Below are 21565 nucleotides of genomic sequence, written 5' to 3'. Positions count from 1 at the left end.
AAGAGCTTTTATTCTTCAAGATTTATCATCAAAAGATTACCCTGTTTATTTGGCTGATAGCAACATTCTGTTAAAAACTGAGAACTGGGTTTTCCTTTCTTTTTTATACTCTTCTACCGGTGTTTAAATACCTGACTCACACCTAACAATCCCAGGGCTTATCACAGCCACACCAACTTCATTTTTGTTTCACAAAAAGGTATTTAGCAGGTGCCTTCCATGTGCCGGGGGTTCTTCTCATTGTTGGGGATATGACCATGCACACGACAGTCTTGTTTTCAGAGAGTTTCCATTGTGATACAAGAAGGAAGATAATAGATGTATAAATAGGAAACATGCTAAATGGTAAATGCCAAGATTAGGAACAAAGCAGAGAGAGAGCAGGGGAAAATAAAGTAATGGAGTAGCAGTTGCTCAGTACCCTCACTAAGATTAATACGTGAGCAGATTCCTGCAAGGAATAAGAAACCAGGAGGCCAGGCACTAGAAACATCCTTAGTGCATGCAGGGCGAGCTCACAGAAAGCCAGCAATCAGGGCCAGACATGGAAGACGAGTTAGTCCAGTAGAATGACCTTGAATGAAACTGAGTGAGTTTGGCAGAGAGTGAAGTCCTGGGATTTATATCTGAAAGGATTATCTTGGCGGATGTGTGACAGAGTCCTCAAAAACATGGAGCTAATAGGAGTTAGGGCAGAAGCACTGGACTGGCTGAGACACAGATTTAGGATGCATCTCAGCATTTGTACACACCCCAGAGATGGGGAATAAGAAAGGACTCAAGGATACGCCCACAGACCTGAGTCTGAGTCACTGGAGTTGCTAGTAACTAAAAGGTGGACAGTGTTGTGCATGGCAGGAGGATTAAAAGTCTAGGTTTCAATGCAGCACATTTGAGTTGCCCATTTGAGACTTCAGTTGAGGATAAAAAAAAAAATCAGTTGAATACATGAGAATAGAATTCAGAAGGGGCTTCCAGGGTGAACAGGCCAATGGAATGCCACCAAGTGATACAGAAAAACACGATAATCCAACTGCACTGGTCACCTGGTTGTGCAGTAATGCTACATAACATATCAAAATCAAACAGACCACAACCACAAACAGCGATTCTTTTGGCTTAGGGGTCTAGAAATTCTGTGAACTGACTCCACTGCAGGCTGAAGTTTAACGGGATCAAGATTAGCTCTGCTTCATGGATCTCATCCTAAACACTGTGCCCAAGAGACAGCAGACGGGTACAGTATACTCTTCCCATGGTGGAGAGAGGTAAGTGACGTTCACAATGTCTCTAAGTCTTTGCTTCAGTTCCTAGCACACTTGTGCTCGTATTCTGCTGGCTATATTATCACAGATCATATTCTACTGACCAAACAAATCATTCGCTTATGCCACAATGCAACATGCTAGGCGTTAACACCCTTGCTCTTTAGTGGTAAAAAGAAAAAAAAAACATGAAATGAGAGGGCTTGAAAAACCCCAGGAATGGTGCAATCTATCCTTCAACACACATTGTAATCTCACAACCACAACTCAAAGCAAAAGACTTTTTTCAGAAGCTCTCAACTTTCAACCCAGTAAGTTTTTTCCAAGTGGATGTTTCTGAAAAGCTATATTGCAAATAAACTTGCAATAATTACGCCTGCGTATTTTTACTAACAGAAATAAAAACAGGTTGGCATTTTCTAACAATAATGTCCATTGTGCTTTAAATTACATTTATTTAAAAAATTACTTTGATCTGTACTTCTCAACTATCTGTGGCTGAGCACTACTTTTTATTTTTAACAGCATGTATCTATGGCTTTGTAAATTATAATACAATTAATTGTTTAGACTGCAGTTATTCTAACACAAGAGCAAAAAAAAAAAAGGCAGACCCATATTTTCAAGAAACTATTTAGACACAAGGCTCTCAAAGCATCTAAACACTCAACTTGGGCAGCTATCCCCAAGGGGAAATGAACGGAATAGCATCGACTCAGGGAGCATACACTGAAAGAACCGTCTTCGATGATTCTGCCTGAATAAGATCCCTTTCCACCAAAACTGCACTGGCAGTGAGGAACATGGGTCTGAACACAACACTGAGATGCTCAGGATTTACAACTGAGTTTGACTTATACCCAAGTTTACTCAACTATTAATTCAATTTGTCTAGCTCTTGTGCTCCCTGGAATTTTATGCTTCAGTAATTAAGTTTAAAAAAAAATCAAGAAAAGGGTTATGCCAAATAGCCACATCTTACTTTATGACTTTTACTGTGTTTTTAGTTTTTTTTTCTTGACTCTTACGGCAAAGCCTTTAGAATTTTCATCCATGCTGTACACACACAAATTACTGAAATCTCCTGGCCACATCCTGAGGCTACCTTAATTGACTGTTATCAAGCTGTGCTTTTAAAATGTTCCAGCATTTGATCTTTTTAAAATGTTCTGAGACTTAACTGATGTCAAACTGGTTGGTATAATTTCCTGCTATGTCTTTGGATCCTTTCTTTTTTTAAATAATTGGGTGTTGAATTAGGTTTTCTTCCTCTTCCTTCAAGATATGAGTACTAAATTTAGCTAAGTCCTGACAAAATTTTCTATTCTGTGCTATTCATTTCCTAGACTTGGGTTTGCAGGTCTCTTAAATCACAGGGTACTCTAGAGTTGAGAAAAAAAAAAAACTGTGATAACCCTACAAAAAGGGGCCCTGTCAGGTCTGCAGATACCTGGTGAATGAACATACTGAATTTATAATTTAGAAATGACAAACATTTCCTGGACATAGAACGGCATTTTTAAAATGTTTTAGGCGGTGAAAGAAGATAACAGAGCGGGCAGCTGAGGACTGCCGCTGCAATCATGCTCTCTTTCAAGCGACACTGAGTGGAACACGGACCAAGCATGGCCAAGTGCCACAATCAGCCACTGCTCGGGGTGAACTGAGCAGCACACAGGAATCGAGGAAACTCTCTCAATTGGTTTTGCCTTTTATTTTTTTTTAACTATAATAATTGTTTGAGGTCAAATAAGGCATGTAAACATAAGTAATTGTTATTCTCTGTTTTTGATCAACTTCTAGCAAGTATATTGATTGATTGATCAATCAATGCTATGAAATCAAGAAGGAAATTATTGTTCTGTTGAGTGTCACTGTCCCAACAATTCACACGAAAGCGTTGATTCAATCGAATATTCATACAAAAGGGGAAAGGACAGAAGGATTCAAAAGAGTAAATAGGTAGCATCTATATAATATTAAGGAGCACTTCAAGTTCTAGGTATTTATATATATATGGGACCAGAGCTGCAGCAAAGTGGGTTAAACATCTGCCTGCAGTACTGGCATCCTTTATGGGCAGCAGTTCAAGCCCAAGCCCAAGCCGCTCCACTTTCAATTTAGCTCCCTGCTAATGTACATGAAAAAGCAGCAGGAAATGATCCAGATCTGTGGGCCCCTGCACCAACATGGAGACTCAGATGAAGTTCCTGGTACCCAGGAGGCTGTGACCAAGTTCTGATCAATGCAGCCATTTGGGGAGCGAAGCAGCTGATGAAGTCCTCTGCCTGCCTTTCTCTCTCTGTGTAATTCTGCCTTTCAATAAATCTTTAAAAGAAAATACGCAAAAGAATGAGATGCAAATGTGATAGGAACAAACATTATGAAACTATACACTATTCATTTTAAAAATTAAAATATCATTATACCTAAAAAAAATTTCTTCAGAAAATCTTTACTTATTTCAAAGGCAGAGTTATAGCAAGGGAGTCACAGATGGTGATTGTCCATCCAGTAGTTTATTCCTTCAATGGCCACAAAAAGTAGGAGCCGAGAACCTCACTCAGTGGGTACAGGGACCCGTGTACCCGGGCCAGCTTCACTTTCTCTCACAGCCCATTCAGACACAAGTAGAGTGGTCAGGCCAAGACCTATTGTCTATAGGGGATGCCAGCATCAAATGCATCACTTTTACCCACTATCCCACAATGCTGGTCCCCACAACAAGCATTTTTTTAAAAAAAATTATAATATCAAGGTTAAAATATTGGTAGAGCCTCTGCAAATTTCACATGTCTTTTACTGAAAGCATACAGGAAATTTATTAGACATATTTATTAGACATATTTCCCATAATTTAAAGCCAATAATCTATTTTAAAATAGTTTGAAATGTGTAAAAACAACCAACAAACTGCATAATGTTGTGACATATCTTACCTCTGAAACAGATGCTGCTGATTCACATAAGCTGAAAATATTATCACTCGTACCAAACATGTCTAGCCTTACAGAGAGAGATATGCGGAGAGAGTTTGAATGTCTTGAACTCAATGTCAAGTTCCCAAGGAGATAATCCCAGACCAATGTGGATCACACGCCAACTGATGATCCAATACCCTTTTGTGAGAAGCGTGGCACCAAGCAGTGAAAATAGCTGGCCCAGCACTGCGGACGTGAGAAATGGGATACAGGTTAAGATAAAGCGATTCTTCAAGTGGAGAAGACAGGCAAAAACCATCCACGCACTCGCCTCAGTGACATTATACATAAACCTCACTCTTCTTAATCAGAAAAAAATGACAAGCTATAAATCCAATATGCTCAAAAATAAAAAAAAATAATGGGGCCAACACTGAGGCACAGTTGATTACATTTTGGCCTCTGGTGTGGGCATCCATAGGCATTAGTTTGAGTGCCACTTGTTATTGTCCCTATCCAGCTCCATGTGTGGCCTCAGAAAGCATCAAGAGATGATCATAGTCCTTGGATGCCTGCAGTCAAGTGGGAGACCAGGAAGAAGAAGCTCCTTGCTCCTGGTTTCAGAGGGGCTTGGTTCTGGCCATTGCAACCATTTGGGGAGTGAACTAATAGATGAAAGATCTTTCTGTGTGTGTGTTTGTGTGTGTACGTGTGTGTGTGTGTGCGCCTGCACCTCTCCATAAATCTGCCTTTCAAAAGAAAATAACCTTTTATTTGTTTTTTAATTTTATTTTAATACTGTTTACATAATTAAAAGAGATACATGCCCATGTGGGTCTCCAATTAGAGCGGGGATGGTCAAGTTACGCAGAAAGGTTGGACGGACAAATGTTTCAGTTTTTCTTTCCCTTCTGTCGGCAGGAGGGTAAGAGAAGGAAGCCACTCTGTGCTATCAAACTGCATCAGCTCCCGAGGATGTAGGACAGTCATTTGATGACACTTTATTACAGACCCCAATATGGGAAAGAGTTTTCTAAGGCTGACACTTGAGTAGTTTTGATAGTTCTGACATGTCATTGGCTTTGTTGCACCACAGCTGAGAAAATCTTTCCAAGGTCTGTTGGCTCACTAGGTCTAATTTAGCGCATCCCCGGGCCCAGGGACATGTTGCAAAGCTTGGCCAAGAGAGTGTTCCAACTGGAGTGCAATTCATCCTTTGACAAAGCACTCAGTGTCCCCTGCTGGCCTAGATGAGCTGGCTGCCATGTGCCCTGTGTGCATCTGGGCATGTTGACCACTGCCCAGGCATTAGCAACTATAGAGACCCAATCCCAACACATACACTCTAAGGTCAATGCCATCTATTGTGACTTTCCCTTTAGCTAGGATTTGAGTCCAGCCGTCTAGTTGGGCAGTCTCCCAGGAAATCTTACCTGAAGTGATCTCAGATTTGCCTCCTGTGTCAGTCAGTGCGCAGTCAGCTTTGGTGTGTCACCTGCAGCAGCCAGTGCACATAGCACATTTGGACACTGTGGCCTGGCCCAACTGGCTTGCACCCATTCTGGCTCTCAGTGTGACTGTTACAGCGTAGCCCAGCCCGGCTCATGCCTAGATCCAGTCCTAGGGAGCTGTGGCCTAGCCCAACCTTTCCTGCGCTCATTCTGGCTCTCATGAGCACCAGCACATGCTGGAGCCTAGCCCACTCTGGCCTACCCTTGACCTTGCCCACTGGCATGCCACAAGTGCCATAGCTCCCTGTTAGTGGCCTGGGAAAGCTGTAAAGGACAGCTCAAAGCCTTGGAACCCTGCACCCATGTAGGAGACCTGGAAGAGCTCCTGGCTCCTCGTCATTAAGGCCATTTAGGGAGTGAATCAGTGGATAGAATATCTTTCTGTCTGTCCTTCTCTCTTTAAATCCAATAAAAATGAATTGTGCAGAAAGAGAAACTGGTTCTAAAAACATATTTAATGAAATAATAAAGGAAAATTTCCCTAATCTAGAGAAAGAATTGGGAAACAACATCCAGGAGGAGCACAGAACCCCCAAGAGGCCTGATCAAAAGCGATCTTCACGAAGACTTATGATCATCATCTCTTCAAAACACTTTCTTTTGATTAAATTCTTCAGTGACTCATAGATCATACAGTAGCATCATTTTCTGCAAGAAGGTTCTTGATTTTCACTTCTTCAGCTACACGTTAGTCATTTAGCAGCATGTTATTTAACTTCATGGTCTTGTTCATTTCTTTTTTCTTCCTGATGTTGATTTTGTTTTGTAGCTTTTCATTTAAGAGGATGTATAGTAACTGTGTAATGGAGACTGTCATATCTAGTAACATGTCATTTAACTTCATGGCATTTTAAATTTCTATTTTTCTTTCTATTGTTGATTTTGCATTATGACTTTTCATTTAAAGGGATGTACAATAGCTGTGAAATGGAGACTAACATATCCAGATGTGAGGATACAATGTAGTATGCATTTCTACTTCCAGACAAAGATGGACTTACAATGAAACTGTTTACTTTATCTTGACAATAGGATGCTGGACTCTCTGTCATTGTCCATGCCCACAATGACGGACTTATGATTGTGCATGTAGAACTATACTTTAGTAATGACATAGAGGAACTAGGTGGAAGGGAGGATTGGGGCTGGGATAAGGGAAATACCAGGAGTCTATGGAACTGTATCATAAAATGATAATAATAATAATAATAAAAGTTGGATATCAAAAAATAGTTGAAAAGATAATAATAGTCACATAATATCCCTTGTAATCTCATAAAAATAATTTCAACATGTAGCTTTGTTTCTTTTCTGGGTATATTATGAAACTTGAAAGGCCCTGAAAGAAACTACAAGAAAGAAATATAGTAGGTTTGTTTAGAAAAAATATCTTAAGTTTATCTGACCATGGGTTAATTTTTGCAGCAATTCTTATTACCTCACCACAGTTTAGGAATCCCTGTATTTTATTTCATGAACCTCACATTTTTAGATCACTAAGTGCTATGCCTCTGTAGGAAACACAATTTTTAAGAAAACAATAATTGTACCATAAATCATTCAGGCTAATAATTGCTCTCTGTCATAGGCTTGAAGCCTCAGAAAAAGAAGAAAATTGTCTTAATAAGTGCTCTTCGGCATCTGTGGGAACTTAAGGAAAACTGTTACTGCTACAACAGCTCCCAATATCTTGCTCCCTGAGTAGTGCTCTTCTTTCATTGTTGGCAAAATTTAAGGAGCCTAGGGACAGACTTCCACCCACAGCACCAACAAGAGGTTTCAAGCAATCAGGCAACACGTTCTCAGTAGTACTGATGGAGAATTTAAGCTTTAGAGAACTTATTAATGTTAAGTGCAGACTCTGTGGTTAAATAACAATGTTCTTTCAGTTCTTTCATTTGCTGTCAGGTTAATATTCAAAACTTACACAGAGCATCCACATCTTCTGCACAATGAGTCGATACAGACATTTGATTTGTCTTGCACAAGTGGTCAACCGTCACATTTAGCTCCTTCCTAGGGGGACTTTTCAGTTGCTATTTTTATTACAATACCTTATTGCAAATGCGTAATTTTAGTTCCAAGTTTCAAATTCTGTTTTATTAGTCAGAATTATTTGCTGTTCCCTGGAAAGTGATTTGAAGCCTAAGATAACTACAGTATGGCTATCTTCACATTGGGAAGAAGAAATTTTTAAAAAAAACACTATATCCTGAGAGTAGCTCCCTTACTTTATTCTAATTTTTCTTTCCTATCAATCAAATTAAATGTCCTTGTCTAACTAAATTTGTTTGCATTTACACACCATTGGAACTGTCTTTTCTGATCACTAACTCCAGTACATAAATTACATTATCATTTTCCTGGTCATCCAGACTTAAGTTTTTCTCACATCAAAACCCTTCCTTTCCCTCCATCCACAAATCCAATCAATACTTTTCTTATGATTGTATCTCTCAATTGGGTCTCCTGTTTCTTATTCTTTCTTCTTCTTCTTTTTTTTTTTAGTTTATCCTCTTTCTTTCTTATTCTTTTCCATTTTTGTTAATGGTGTCCTTACTACAGTTCAAGTTCCTATTGTTTCTTTGCTTCTCACATTTGCAAAATTTCCTATTTGGTGTTAAACCAGTTACTACTTGAATCCAGCCACATGTCATATAAAATTAAGCCATCTATATCCCCCACCTTATCACAAGAGGGCTGGCAGTCACCAGAGTGGAGCAATGTGTCAGTTCAACAGTTTTCTTGGGAACCCCAAGTTGTGTTGGTTTTCTCTGCATATCCTTAGGGACTTGGGCAGTTGTGTCACCTAAGCACCACGTTTGAAAGACGCACTCTTTGGAGATTCTAACACATCAGCTCAGGCCACATATTACCACTCTTCCCTTCAAAGGAAGAATGTAAATATTGTGCTTTTTCATTCCTTTTTTGTTTTCTGGTTTTTTTTAAGCTCTGGCATCACCATGGCACCCCCAACTATCCTATAAAAATATATAGGGATGGCTTTTGCAGTGTGTGCTCACCACCAATCAAGATCTGAGAGAGCAAGATGGTAGTACAGAGTGAAGACAGGTTTAAACGGATGGAGAATCATTAACTAGAATGAAGCAGAGAAGATAGAAAGAAATCATTCTCATTTAAACATGGAAATACTTGAACAGATGTTTCACAAAACAAGAGTTACCAATGGACAAGAGATAACACCAGAAAATGCTGCAAATTATTAACCCACGGGTGGATGAAAATCAAAACCACAATGCGAGATCACCTCACTACTAGTATCAAAGATGGTCATTGCTAGTAAATGTGGAGGGAAAAAGACTACTAACACAGGGAATGTGACTTGGAATAATCAGATAAACTGTATGGGGATTCTCAATCAAAAATACAGCCATCACATAATTTACTCAGTCTACTTTTAGATACAGAAGGTCTTCAAAAGTTCAAAAATTAGAATGCATTTTAAACCTTTTTGCACACACTTAAATTTTTTTTTTTTTTTTAATTTGAGAGGCATAGCTTTTTCTTGGCTGACAATTTCCTTCTTTTAGGATCTGGAATTATGTCACACCATTCTCTGGCCTGTAGGGTTTCCTCTGAGAACTCAGCTGTGAATCTCATTTGGAGTTTCTCTACAAGTCATTTGATGTGTCTCACGTGCATATTAAAGTATCTCTTCTTTATGTTCAAAGAGAGCTTTATCACGATGTGTCGTGGCAAGGATCAATTCTGATTAAGTCTGTTCAGGTTTCTCTGCCCTTCCTGTGTTTGGTCTTTCCTTTCCTGCTTGTATGGATGTTGGGGGAGTTCTCATTATTTTGTTGAATGCATCTTTCAATCCAGCTTCTATGACTCCTATAAGCCTTATGTGTATCTTTTGATGATGGGACTTCTTGGATGGTTTTCTTAACTTTACTCAGTTCAACTTCCAGATTTCGGACTCTTTCATCACTTCTGCATGAGGCGTGATCCAGCCCATCCTGCCTCACTCATTCTATTATTGAGACTTTCTACTGATTTTTATTTGCTCTATTGTATTCTTCATTTCTAATAATTCAGTTTTATTTTACTTCAGTGCTGCTATCTCCTGAGTTCCTTGAACTCCTGCAAATGCTTCCGGTTGTTTCCAGCAGCTGTTCCACATCTTCATTAGCTAGTTCTAAGACTGAAATATCCTTTCCATCCTTTGTGTGGGAGGCATCCATGTCCTCTTTCATGGTGCCCGTGACTCTCACCCTTGGCCACTGCAGTTCAGATTAGTGGATTCTTCTTTGAAGCTGATGTTTGAGTAGTGTTCGCCAGGTCTGCAGATCAACGTCAACGATCTTGTTCAGTGCCCCGTTCTCCTTTGGTGTTACTCACACCTCTCTACCCAGCTCCTGTGCTGCCCTCTTGCTGTGGACTCCACACTGGAGCACCATCATTGTCTCTTCTTTCCACTCCTGTGACCCTGTGTTATGGCAGCAGCACAGTCTCTTCATCCTTTCTCCTGCTCACTGTTCCCGCAGCAGCCGGAATTAGGAAGACACCAGTTGTCTCTTTAAATTGAATCACAGGGCTGCAAATGGTCCCTGTCCATGTTGGGGGTTCACAGGATTTTTTTTTTTTTTTGCCAGAACCTGCTAGAAGCTAGGACTGCAGTAAACCCAGATCTATTTTGGACAGAACTCATGAGATGTCAAGTTAGTATTATTTTCCCAGTGGCAACAGCAAAATATTAAGCTGGAAGTGGGTTTTTTCTGGGCTTAGCGCATGTGCAGCTCACTGTTACCCATCCCCTCACAGGGGCTTTGCCACAGTACTCGATGTGGTGCACCCACTTGGGGAGCTTTTTGGGAGGCTGGCTTGTGAACTGCATCCATCTACAAGAGCTCAGTTGCTCTGTAACAGCCCATGATTGGCTTAAAAAAAAACCACTGGAACCCATGATTCCATGACTCTATTTACTTGCTACATTCCCAGTGACCTTCCTTTCCCATCCGTTTGTGTTTGGAACTCTGATCATATCTGGGGATTCAGTTCACTGTAGAATCACTCCACTGTCTCTGCTGTGTCCTTGTGTCCTTTGCTGGCGGCCTTCTCACTCCTGATATGGGAACCACACCCTCTGCACTTCTATACTAATCCTTCTCCATCTGCTTTGACATCTGCTCACTCTATTCTGCCATCTTGCTCTCTCCTATTTTTAAAGAAGGTCTTAAGATGGGCCTGATGCGGTAGCTGAGTGGCTAAGTCCTTCCCTTCTATTCACCAGCATTCCATATGGGCGCCGGTTCATGTCCCGGTGGCCCCTCTTCCCATCCAGATCCCTGCTTGTAGCCTGGGAAAGCAGTTGAGGACGGCCCAAAGCCTTGGAACCCTGCATCCACTTGGGAGACCTGGAAGAGGCTACTGGCTCCTGGTTTTGGATCGCCTTAGCTCTGGCCATTGTGGGTACTTAGGGGAATGAATCAGAGATCTTCCTCTCTGTCTCTCCTCCTGTTTGTTTATCTGACTTTCCAATAAAAAATAATCTTTAAAAAAAAGAATGCCTTAAGACAGCCTTTTGTTACAAAAAAACAAAACCTAAATTTTGTGCTAGAAAATCATATACTAAACAGAATTTTAGTATGTTACCTCTTCCTCAAGAGAATATGGGGTTGTTAGTGTAAAACAAATGGAAGCAACTGAAAATGCTTTAATTCAACTAGATTCTTTTTTGCTGTGTGGCTAGGATTTCTGATATATGCGTGTTTTCTGAGCATGGAGGTACATCAGAGGTCTCAATCTTATCGGCTCTTCTCTCAACAAGTTGCCTCAAAGAAAAGGAGCAGAAAAAAAAGAAAAAGAAATTCCCATCAAGCATTATCTTCCCATGTGATCATTTATGACAGCTTGAGAATGAAATTGAGCCTAAACCGCCAACAGCTATATTTTCATAAGTGAAGACCCCACACTGATTGCCACTGGTAAAACAGTACAATAAAAAAAAAAAAGAAAGAAAGAAAGAAAGAAAACAACGTGAACTGTTCACATAGCACCACGCAGCTTTTCTAGCTTGCTATGTTTAGTTTTTCAGTGTTGCAGAAATACTTCAGTTCCGGTTGAGAGGGTTCTTTTATTACAACACAATGCATTTTTTTTCAAAGTGACTTGTGTATAAACAGCAGGCCACAGTCTTTTAAAGATATACTACCAACACTCCAGATGGAGCATTAATAACATTCAACTACAAAGCAGCCCAGGGCTTAACACATCAGGCTCTGAACTGTAATAACAAGCAGGCTGATTCCAGTGACGACAGAGAGCAGGGTCTAAGCACGTAGCCTTAAGGTCACAATCGCTGTGTAAGGACATTAGTGTCAACACTGTGATCTAATAAGTATTTCAAAATGCTCTTACATATTCATTATTTGGGATATCAATACTAAAAACTAATTATAACAGTTATCAAAGATCCAGATTTTGCTACCTGCTGACCTAAATTAAACCAATATGCCATGTACTTTGATCAGCATCATCTCATACTTTGTGTCAAGTATTATAATGCCACATTATACAGTAAATTTGCATGCTGGAAAAATAATGATTTTAAAACTAAACTCTTTGTAATTTTTGGCATATTTTATTTACTGATTTTAACTAACATGGCATTTTGTGGTATTACTTTCCTAGTTTATAGAGAAACAGATATGAACAAAGTTAAATGATAAATCTAACTGGATCTAGTTGGCTTTAAATTGGACAATGAGCAACATTTCTCTCTATGAATAAAGCACGTATGCGGGAGGTTTAATTTGACTCACTCCTTGTAAGTGACTTATTATGCAGACTTTAGCGCATTAATCTTATGTGTGTCGTGTTTTAGAATTACGTTAGCAGAATAAAATCTATAGAATTATATAAGTTTAATCATCGTTAATTTCATAAATAGGCATACACTACTGAAAACCAAAAGTGTAAGCTTCTTTTCTTACTATACACCAGAAGTTGCAAACAAAAGACATTAAGCACTGGAATGGCTCATCTATGTGTCAACTTGTTTCGATGACCATCAACTTCCAAGACATTTTGATAAACACTATCGTGGATGTGTTTGTCAGTGTGTTTTGGAAAAGAGATTAACACTTAAATCAGTTCGCAGAGTAAATCATACTGTTCCTGCTAAGGTGGGGCATCCATTGGATCAGCTGAAGGCCTGACTAGAAAAATAAGGCTGCACCTCTACAAGGAGGGGTGGATTTCCTCTTGTCTGCATGCCTTGTGCATTGGGGCTTCAGTTTTTTTGTTTTTTTGTTTTTTCTAATTTGAACATGAACTGAACTGTGAGTTCTTCCTGAATTTCCAGTCTACCAGTGTCAGACTGAAACCACACGCTCAACTCCTGATGCTCAGGTCTCAAAATGGATTCACCCCCATTGGTACTCTGGGATCCTCAACCTACTGATTGCATATACGTTCTATTGGTTTTGTTTCTCTAGGGAACCCTATTAGAAGGACCATCCTCTTCAGCATTAAAGCTTTTGAGAAAATACAATGAGTTTTGATATCAATAAAGAGGAGCTGAAGACAAAGAACCTGATATAATAAGAATGCAGCTTATGTTCAAACGGCAACTCTGCAGTAGGTGAAATTACCTATTGCCAACAAATTCATGGCAAATATGGCTTCAAAGTAACACTGTAGAAGACAAGGAAATGCATGTTTGAGGTGTCTATTAAATAGTAGTGGCATTCCACTAAGATTTCATAAGAAACACTTGCATTTTAAAACTGGATAAACTTAGTAGGTTAGATCAGGGGAGTCGTTCCCATCCATATTTAACATCAAGTGATAAGAAAGATCGGCTTTCCAAGAACAGAGGGTTGGGGAACATCCAATTTGTCAGCCTCCTCGTCACGCTGGCTGCCTCCCAGTTCTTAAACAGTCATATACACACGAGAATAGGTCAGCAGGATTCACCCCGACCCTTCAGGAAGGGATCAGCTCAAGCTGACCACCAGCAGATCGGCTAGAAGACAAAATCAAGAAGTGATGAAGGTGTGAAAGATCTACTAGGAATGACAATCTGGAGCACATCCTGTAGCATTTGGGATGCTTCACGGAACAAATGGATGACATTTAATCTGTGTCTATATTAGAAAGTCTTAAAAATAAATACTTTTAACTTTTTAACTTCATGCTGCATTGAAGCAGTGCACACCAAAGAGGTCCAGCGTCCCTGTTGCTGTTCGTGTTTGATTATCGTGCTCCTATTTTGGTTTAGTGGGAAGCAATGGCAGTCGGGTAATTAACACCTATTTTTGAGTACGGTGAAAATGAAAGAGATGTATGATGCGCTGCACAAAATAACAGTCTTGAAAAGGAGCTGGATTTGTATCTATTTCCCCGCTTCCTATTTATACAGTCATAGCCAATAATAATAGTCACGCTCCTCTTAAAGACGTGACTGTGATTTCTCGTGAATACATGTCTTCATGTATGGTGAGCTTCCTGTGGGCACCAACTGGCTCAGCACTATACATGCATGATTACATTTAATCCTTTGATAAAATTATGAGTAACATATTATCATTTCTTTTTTAAAAAAAAAAACAAGACATTCTTCACGGAACTGGATACAATGATTCAAAAGTTCATCTGGAAACACAAAAAACCACGAATAGCTAGAACCATCCTGAAAAATAAGAGGTTAGCAGGGGGAATCACAATCCCGGACCTCTGGACATACTATAGAGCAGTGGTTATCAAAACAGCCTGGTACTGGCACAAAGACAGAAAGGAAGATCAATGGAATAGAATAGAAGCACCAAAAGGGAACCCACACAAATACAGCCAATTAATCTTTGACAAAAAGACCAATGATAGCTCAAGCAAGTGGGAAGGCCTCTTTAGTAAATGTTGTTGGGACAACTGGCTGATAGCCTGTAGAAACAAAAGGATAGACCCACATCTATCACCATACACTAAGATCCAATCTACATGGATAAAAGACCTAAACCTACATCCAGAAACCTTCAAACTCTTGCAAGAAAATGTAGGAAATACACTGCAAGACCTAGGAGTAGGTTCCGACTTTCTAAGAAGGACACCAAAAGCAATAGCAGTTGGGAACAGAATAAACAAATGGGACCTCATCAAACTAAGAAGCTTCTGTACAGCAAGGGAAACAATCAACAAAGTAAAAAAGCAACCCACAGAGTGGGAGAAGATCTTTGCACACGATATAGGCGATAGGGGGCTAATTTCCAGGATATACAAAGAACTTCAAAACAACCAAAAAACCAAAACAAACAAGCCACTCAAGAAATGGGCAAGGGAAATGGGCAAACATTTCACAAAGGAACAAGTCCAAATGGCAAACAAACATATGAAAAAATGTTCCAGCTCCCTAGCAATAAGGGAAATCCAAATTAAAACATCGATGAGGTACCACCTAACACCAGTAAGATTGGCCCACATAAACAAGAACACCAACGACGCTTGCTGGCGAGGATGCGGGGAAAAGGGAACCCTACTCCACTGCTGGTGGAGCTGCAAATTGGTACAGCCTTTATGGAAATCAGTCTGGAGAACACTCAAACAACTCGGAATCTGCATGCCATATGACCCAGCAATAGCACTCCTAGGAATATATCCAAAACACCTGATTTACGACAAACCAACATGCATCCCTATGTTCATTGCAGCACAATCAGTAATTGCAAAAACATGGAAGCAACCGAAATGCCCATCAATAGAAGATTGGATAAGAAAGCTTTGGTTCATCTACTCCATGGAATACTACTCAGCTATTAAAAAAAACAAAATGCAGTTCTTTGTGGCTAAATGGGCACAACTGGAAACTATAATGCTAAGGGAAATGAGCGAATCCCAAAAGATTAGATACCATATGTTTGCCTTGATTTAACCTGTAATTTATTGTTTGGTTGTTTGTTATTTTTTGAACGTGTCATTGATGCTGTCTCAACCCAGATGTTTCGAAGAAGGGAACTTGCATTATTTTTAACATATTGTTTACCCAATACTATGTCAATTAATTCCATAATGTTGTATATTGATACTGAGGCCTTGTTGGGGCTTTTAACCGACCAGATCTTTACTCTGTTAGACCTATCTTCAGACCATAGAAGGTCTCCCCAGGAGGCCACTGAACTTATCTGGACAATAAGACGCTGAACTTTATGCTAGGCATGTGTTTGCAAGCAATGAATCTCAACTGAACTTGAACTATGGTTAAGCAGCAAGGTGGAGGAATCCACCATGGGGGGAGGGATATGGGGAGGGGTGGGGGGAATCCCCAGCGCCTATAAAACTGTACTACATAATACAGTGTAAGCAACAATAAAAAAAAAAAAAACAAGAATGTTTAAGTACAGAACATTTGAGTGTATTTCCTAAGGTCACTTAGTCTTTTAGAATCTTACATTTCTTACCCGTAATACCCAAGGATTAGACTAATTTTAAAAATTGCTTCCATCTCTAACATCCAGGGTTTCTTTTGAGATACTCTTAGGGAAGAGAGGTATAGCACTATAAACATCCTCCATGATGTTTGGCACAAGCTGCTCATTGTATTTTAAAAAAAGGGAGATAATCTGCCACCAAAAAAAAAGCCTACCTCTAATAAAACGGAAAAATTCAACCCTTAAGTTTTATGATTTTTATTAAATCAGCACAATGGATGACCACAGTCTACACAGGCATTAGATAGGTACAAATTTTAAAGTTAAAAGAAATCTTTGCCGTAAAACAAACAAGAACCAGGATATCACAATAAACTGACATCTTTTGTACTCACTCAAGGTGAATATAGGCGGCCCCATTGGGAAATTCACTGAGGGAAAGAGAGATAAAAGATTATTGCCTAAACCTAATTTTTTTTTTAGTATCTTGCTTTTCTTATTCAAAACACCAAAAATGGCATTCTAAATATTATTTCTGAGTGAGTTTAGGGGCTTTCATTAGAAGACCTTGATTGTGATATGTTTGTTGTCACTGTCTTTCTCCATCCCATTTAAGTCTACTAGGACTCAACCAACTCCAGAAACTGGGTTTTATTTGGGAACAGGGGGCACTGAGCAACGACCTAAATGTGCCCCACAGTCCTTGAGGAATGGAGGAGAAGCAATAGTGAGCCACTGGAAACCAAAAGCAATGTCAACACCCTGTGAAGTAAGTGATAAAAGTGTGAATCTGAAGTAGATGGAAAACCAAAAGATGGAGTTATAAATCCAAGAGGGAAAACGAAATGGTTTCTGAGAACTCAATGCCCATACGCTGCAGAGGCAAAAAAACTGAAAACTTCAAGACAAGATGAGAAATCATAGACACCTAAGAAATAAACTAGAACAAAAATGTGCGTAAGAGACAAACCATAATTCCAGGTGATTCTAAAATAGAGTAGGATCTTGACTTATTAGGCATCAAGAAAAAGAAAACATGAAACTGGCATCTGAATTAGATTCAGGACCAGGTATAAGTTTTAAAACAAAGAAATCAAAAAATGTTATTTAACTATCCTAAATATTATTTGACTAATATACAGAATATATTCTGTGTGACACACATTTTCTTTTTTGCTATTAAATATCTCGTGTAAAAAAATGTGATTCCAACATTTTAACTCACCAATGAAATTTGTAACTGTGGCATAATTCCTCCATGATAGGATCATAAAATTAACTTTAAATAACGCATTTAATGAATATATTGAGCATTCTGTAGCTAGACACCGTGCTTAGCATTTGGAGAAAAAGTTCAAGTTTGGGCAGAGGCATCTGACACAGCAGGTAAGACACTGGAAACTCAAGTCCCAGATCCACACCTCCTTCCTCTTCGTGGAACACTTGATACATAGATTTTTTCAAAAAGGCAAAAAAAAAAAAAAGCAGGTATGTGTTATAAAGAATATATTCATCAGCATCAGGTCCTAAGAAATCGTTAAGAAGTCAGACCCTATTAAAAAAACACGTTGGTGTGGCCTTAAGTTTTTAATGAGGTTACATGGAGGTTGAAGAAAAATAGATGAATCCTCCGAAACAAGAAGGAAGTTATCTGAACCCTTGGACCAGACCTACCTTCAACTGGACAGCAGCACGTGATCACAGTCAATACAGAACCTAACCCTCATTCCAGGATCTGCTACCACAAAAAGTGACATTGAGCCACTTAGATTTAAGGTAGGAAAACCCCAAATGAGCAGGATATGGGACCTGGCGTTGTGTTCTTCTGACTGGTGTTTGGAGGAATTGCTCAAATCAGGAATCAACTATCAGAGAACAAGAGGGAAATCACCTGAGAATGCACTTATAGTCACGAGATTGTGTATTTCAGTCTAAGATTTCATTTCTGTATTTGAGTACCTCCTGTTATCCTTAAGCCTTCAGTAAAGTTTTATTAAACCATAAAGCCTTGATTAGAGGGAAGGGCACAGCAGCATGGAGGGAGGTGGGCAAGCAGTCATTCAGCACAATCTGCATAAAACAAATGCCTCGTTCTCAGAGTTGACCTCATTCCAGTTCTAAGCTATTTGTCTGATACCTTCAGACACATTTCTTCAACTGTTTTATGACAGTTAGCCCTTCTACAATATTAGAGGTAGCACAGATTCTCCCATGCTTCCAGTCTGTGTCATCAGAGCAGAGGGGGAAGACCCTGAAACCTTCCTCATCGTATCTTCAATCCTAACAACCTCACCTCAAGTGACTGGCTGGAGTTCAAGGATGCAAGGAAAATGAAGGGACACACCTGCAAATAAGAGGGCAAGGAAAGTGCCGACAGATCGTAGGCACGGCAGGCATCAAGGCAGTTTGAAAATCACGCAAAAGTGAGACAGCAAAGTGTCTCTGGAGAATCAGGACGACATCAAAGCAGCAGCAGATGTGCGGTGTGGAGCAGGTGCAGTGAGCAGAGGTGTACAGAAGACGGAATAAGGGAAGGGAACAAGAGCCAGACGAAGGAAAGCCATCGGTCTCATTCAAAGTACTTCTGGCTTCCTAGGGACAGCCAGAAGGGGTGCAATTACCAACTCTAAAATTATAGCCACTTCACATATATTACACCTCAATATGTTACCCTCATAAGAGATCTGAGTCGGGTAGGAAGCTGAAGTCCGGAGGGATTGCACAGGTCTGTCATACAGTAGGGGCTCAACACCGTTTTTATACGCTGAACCTCACTTAAAACCTAAAACGTGGAAAACATTAACTTTGGACTTCCTATGTAACGGAAGTCTCTAATCAGTATCATGGATGGGGGAAAGGAGAGACAAAATGAGGATGAGGAGAGGAAAGGCTTTGAAAGAGGCAAGACATGGAATTTTTCAAGACAAATCAGAAGCAGGTTTCTACTCAGTGAGCAAACTCACAAGCAGAGCTACAGCCAGTTCCGTCCGATTACTGGCCACCTTTGATTCATTCATACCCAAACAAAATGTTGCCCTATTAAAATTTCACCTAGAATTCCTGTGCTTATCCCACATCCTACAGAATTCTTAACTTATACTTTCATGAAAAGTCTGCGTGTCTAATTACCATGCTGTCTGGGCCAGCCAAAAAAAAACAAATTCAGCCTTTGTCTTTGAGTCTTCAGTTTTATAAACTGTGATTCCTAGCTTTTTTAAAAAAAAAAAAAAGAAAAGTTTTGCTTTTGGAAGAGATGTGAAGACATACTGAAGCAGGAATGAACGCGCTATCTTTCAGGTGGGTGCGGTAAGCCATTCCCCACCAAAGATGACAAAGCCATTTTCACATTTTCCATCCTGTTTCCCATCAGCCTCTCCACACTGTTCAATAAGGTTCAAAGTCAATTGTTTAAAATTATGAGAATGACTTGGAAGAGAGCTTTAAATAAACAAGAACTATATGCACCAGCCTTAGTCCATTTTCAGCTGCTCTATCGCAATCCCACAGGCTGCATAATTTATAAGCAGCAGAAATTCACTGGCTCATCCTTCTGGAGGCTGCGACGTTCAAAGTCAAGGTGCTAGCATCTGGCAAGAGCTTCCCAAGCTATCTGGCATGTGGCAAAGAGAGGCAAAAAGGAGATAAAGAAGGAGAGGTACTTATGAGCAGGTCTTCCAAACCTTTCAGAGGCATCCCCAGCTAGTACGGTCATAACGACAATTTTCAGTGTGATTTGGGAGGAGACAAATACTCAAATTATAGAAGCATGTAAGCTATAAATAAGTCCCAAATTACTTAGTAACTTTCCCACAGGAAACTGGAGATATCCCCAAAGTGGTGCATTCACATGAGAATTTAACATCCAATTCAGAACTTCCATACACATTTTGCATTTTCAGCAGTAACATATTATTTTCCAAAGGAAATATTTTTAATTTTTTGTCATTTTAATTTTTTAAGAGTTTTACTGTTAATATTTTTAAATTTACTCCTCTTTATAATTTGATTAGAGATATTTATCTAAAAATGGTATTGTCTTTTAAATATATTCAAATTCAAGGCATAATTTCAAATCACATGAAAAAGACAATTAAATCTCCATACAGGACCCAGTGCGGTAGCCTAGTAGCTGGATCCTCACCTTCCATGTGTCAGGATCCCGTATGGGCACTGATTCACATCCTGGACACTCTACTTCTTTTCTAGTTCCCTGCTTGTGGCCTGGGTAAGCAGTAGAGGATGCCCCAAAGCCTTGGGATCCTGGCCCGTTGTAGGAGACCTGGAAGATCCTGGTTTCAGATCAGCTCAGCTGCATCCATTATGACTACTTGAGGAATGCACCCGCGATGGAAGATATCCCTCTCTCTCTCTCTGTCTGTCTCTCTCTCTCTGTCTCTTCTCCCTGTAAAATCTGCTTTTCCAATAAAAATAAATCTTTTTTTAAAATCCCCATACATGCTTTGACTTTGATTTTCCTCCTAAGGGCGCCTGGCAGCTGAGGCCTGAGGGCTGGAGTCTGTTTTAGCTAAATGGTAGCATGGGGTCTGATCCCTGTACCCTTCCAGTTCATCCTTTTGGCCGTTGCTCAGCATTACACGAGAAAGCACTCACGCCAGTGTCTTACACACACACACAAGCCACCCAATAAACATTTTGTGAAAATACAAAATCCAAAGCAAGAAAAATAAATGTCGTCACAGCTGTTTGCCAGAAATCTCCTCTCCCTCCGCAGCCTGCGGTGGGGTCCTCCCTCCGTGCTCCCTCAGGGCTGAGCGGGAAAGCGGATGTAAGAGATGCCACTTGCATAGCATTTCACCTTCCGTGCGACACCCTGCAGAGCGCTCTCGTCCCTCCTGGTGCTGACTGGTCATCTGACGGACTGGGTCTGCAACCCCATCTCATGACCAGAGGGGTCACAAGAACAAGCAGCATGAGCGAGAGACAAGGCTTCGTTTTAAGACAGAGAAGGCGTGAGACAGGATACAGGATGTCCTGTTGCATCCCAGCCAAGGAGGAGAAGGAATTCAGGTACCAAAATCACTCTGTGCTAGATGTATTTCACTTATCTTTCGGACGCTGATAATCCTGCACCAAGATTAGACTGTGTATCACTTAAAATTCTTGGTTAGGAAACTTCAAATACAAATATCGTGAAAACAGACTCTCATTCCACCTTATGTTAAAACCTCCCCTGATAATCTAAGCTCTAAAACTGGAAGCGAGAGTAAAGTTAAAATAGCTCTAACCCTTTATATATCCAGCATGCTCTGGCCCCAGAAATTGAGAACTGACTACTGTTACCCCAAATGCCTTTCCTAATAGCTATAACCTAGCTTCCCCTCACTCCCTCCGCTCCTTGTTTCTTTCGCATGAGTCAACCAACCTGTTTGAAGTTCTCTAAGGGATACTAGTCTTTCTTTTGCTCTTGGCAGAGGGAGGGATGTTTTATGAAAAAGCCTTGGTGTTTTTCAGAGAGGGTGGAG

This window comes from Ochotona curzoniae, unplaced genomic scaffold, assembly GCF_017591425.1.
Source record: "Ochotona curzoniae isolate NIBS_2020 unplaced genomic scaffold, NIBS_Ocur_1.0 contig_50, whole genome shotgun sequence".
Lineage (NCBI taxonomy): Eukaryota > Metazoa > Chordata > Mammalia > Lagomorpha > Ochotonidae > Ochotona > Ochotona curzoniae.
Note: the sequence above shows the minus strand (reverse complement) of the source record.